A 3,104-nucleotide genomic window follows, 5' to 3' on the forward strand; every position below is an offset into this window, starting at 1 on the left:
AAGCATGCTTTTGGAACAGTTTACCACCCCCAATCGCAAGGGAAGGTGGAACGATTGAATGGAAACCTGAAACAAAAATTATCAAAAATCTGTGCACAGACAAATTCCAATTGGCTGGATGCGTTACCAATTGCCCTTATGGCGGAAGGAGTGAGCCCCACGTGTCCACTCTCAGATTGGGTACTGCTGAGAGTCACTAAACGAAAGTGGGCGGAGCCACGGTGGACGGGCCCATATGAAGTGACGGAACGCATATCATATGCAGTACGCTTGAGAGGTAAAGGATCCACGTGGTTTCATCTCAGCCAGTGTGCACCTGCTGTCGAACCGCAACGATCGCTGCAGCAGGTCCGGGCAGATCTGCAACATCAGTAGAGGCGGAGTCGAACACCTGACGTCTGGAGTAAGTGTCCTGCATGAGGTGGAAGTTGAGCGGGGTAATCATCTCTTGTCAAGAGGTGTGGAGCGGGCGTGTAAAGAGTGGAAGACGCGTCGTTTTAAACCCATTGAGGTTTTTGTGAAATAAAAGGCAGCAGGAACGTTGGTAATGAAGTCCCCCTGTTTGGCCGATAAGCAGCAAGTTTTCCTTAACCCACTGATGTTCTTGTGAAATAAAAGGCAGCAGAAACGTTGGGAATGAAGTCCCCCTGTTTGACCTGATAAGCAGCAAGAGGAGTCGAGCAGCAGTGTTCTTGGAGGCCTCAGGAGCAGTGGCCGGAGTTACGGAGGGAGCTACCACGGACGAGGAGATCTACCGTGGTTTCAACAAGAGGAGCTGCAGCGAGACATCCATCTAAATTCTGTGAAAAGCACGACTGTGATTTTCAAAGGGTGGTGGATGATTGTGTCGGGTGTACGTGTTTCTTTTCCACAGGTAGATTATAACTGGTAATACATCCACCTTACAATTTTCAAGTATTTTATCACTTTAATATAGTTGAGATAGAGTTAATTTTATAGGGTCAGACTTTTTAACTTTTTACTGTGCATGCATGTTGGAGTATTTTTGCTTCGCAGGTTTACAGTGATCGATTCCTGGGTCCAGTTGAACTAAAAAAAAAAAAAAAAAAAAAAAGAATATTTCTTGTATACAATCATAGCGTGTACTGTATGTGTCAAGTGACTGGACTTTCTCCACTTGCTCTGTGATATTATTATTCTTTCAGGTTATGTTGGGTTGACATTTTGCTGCATATACTGTTGAATTCCAGGTTTACACATCATAATCAATTTTCATTTTTAGTGTGGTGGGGTACCAATCATGGTTCTCATATCAAATAAGCTGTTGACTGCGGGGGGAGTAATAGGGGTGATAATGGTTTCTCTTGTTATGGTGTTGGAGTTTTTCTGTGTTATTCCAGGTCTCAGTCGATGTCGTTCCATACCTGTGAAGACCAAGAGAGAGATCCCTAGGATGGGGGCGTGGTCCCCGGTTCGAGATATTGATCAGTTACCGTTGAATTTGTCCCATGCTTTTCAGATGAATAGTTTGTATCGGTATGCTCAGTTTTTAGCCAGGGGGCGCCATGATTCTGCACCAAACTTCCGGTCACAGCTTCACACTTGCCCCTACGTGTTAAACCCCTGGATCGGGGGCGATCGTTTTGTCTTCTGCAATACAGTTCCAGTGGACATAGTAGGGAGCCACACTAGTGTAAGGCCAAGCGGTACGATCTGACGCAGGCAGCACAGGTGGTGGTGTTAAGTCAGTATGTGGAGTGGACCTCGAGTGAGCAGTTTCCCATTTGCGTGCACCGACAGCACCGGCAGGACGCTTTTCAGGTGGCAGTGGGCATGCTGTCCCCTGAGAAATGTCAGGCGGTGTATCACCCTGGTAATCATCACATTGGGGTACCTGGGAAGAATGGAACATTTCCCGTTGAGGATCTGGCTTGGTTGTGTGGGCATGCGGTGCTTTTAACTCTTCCCACTAACTGGACAGGTCTCTGCGCACCTGTGGCGGTCACAGACGAATCGTTTCTGGTGTCTGTAAGTAATGGCTCCCATTATGTCAGGCAACGGAGGGCTGTGAGCATCAGGCCGCACGACTCGATTTGGGGTTCAGACGTGCCAGAAAAATTTAAACACTGGACGAAGGGGGAGAAGGTCATGCTTTCACTTTTTCCGTGGGCTGGGGTTGGTAAACTCCTTTTACGGGTGGAAACGTTAGATTACCGTTTTGGAATTTTCATTAATTCAACAATTAAGGCGCTGGAGGGCATTTCGGCCGAGTTGTCCGCCTTGAGGGTGATGGTTTTACAGAATAGAATGGTTTTGGATCTGTTAACTGCGTCTAGGGGTGGAGTGTGTGAGATTATTGGTAAGGATGCATGTTGTACTTACATCCCTGATGAGAGTAGCACCGACCCCCAGGCCAGGGTGACAGAGGCCCTGTCGCAGCTGAGAGGGCTCCGGGAGGCTAAGGCAGAGGATCCTCCTGCAGGGTCACTGGGGTTTTTGTCATGGTACACGAGTGGTTCTTGGAGTCAGGTGCTGTTCAAACTTTTGGCCCCTCCTCTGGCTATTATTGTTCTTTTTTGTGTCTTGTTGGGGTGCATTGCACCATGTGCTAAGGTGGCAGTCTCGCGGATGATTAACTCTGCTGGAGTGGTGGGGACAGGTACGGTGTGTCCTGTGATTCAGGCCAGTGATGACTCCTCGCCGTCAGGACAGGATCACCTGCAGTTGGCTGAGACGAAATATCTGTAGCCTTCGATGTGTAGTTGGTCTATCATTTATGATAGACCAAGAGGGGGAATGTTGGATTTCATGTTTTATCTTTTATTATTTTTGTCAAGCTTGAAATGTAATGTTATACAATGTGTGCACGTGTCGTTTTTTTAAAGGGTTTCACTACACTTAAAGCCCTAAAATCATTTAAATGTTAATCAATTACTTTGCATGAGTATTTACTTTATATATAATCTTACACTAGCTAGAGACAATCTTATAAATCTACATTTTGATATAATTACAAGCTAATCACAACAAGCCAGGGAGCAGGTAAGATACTGACTACACAGGAGAGAGGAGTCTTCTTTCTGTTAACTGAGTAAACATTTGTATGATAGAGTACAGGTAGAATACCTAAAACCCTCAGGTCC

Source organism: Nematolebias whitei, chromosome 10 (genome assembly GCF_014905685.2).
Source record: "Nematolebias whitei isolate Nwh7 chromosome 10, NemWhi1, whole genome shotgun sequence".
NCBI classification, from domain to species: domain Eukaryota; kingdom Metazoa; phylum Chordata; class Actinopteri; order Cyprinodontiformes; family Rivulidae; genus Nematolebias; species Nematolebias whitei.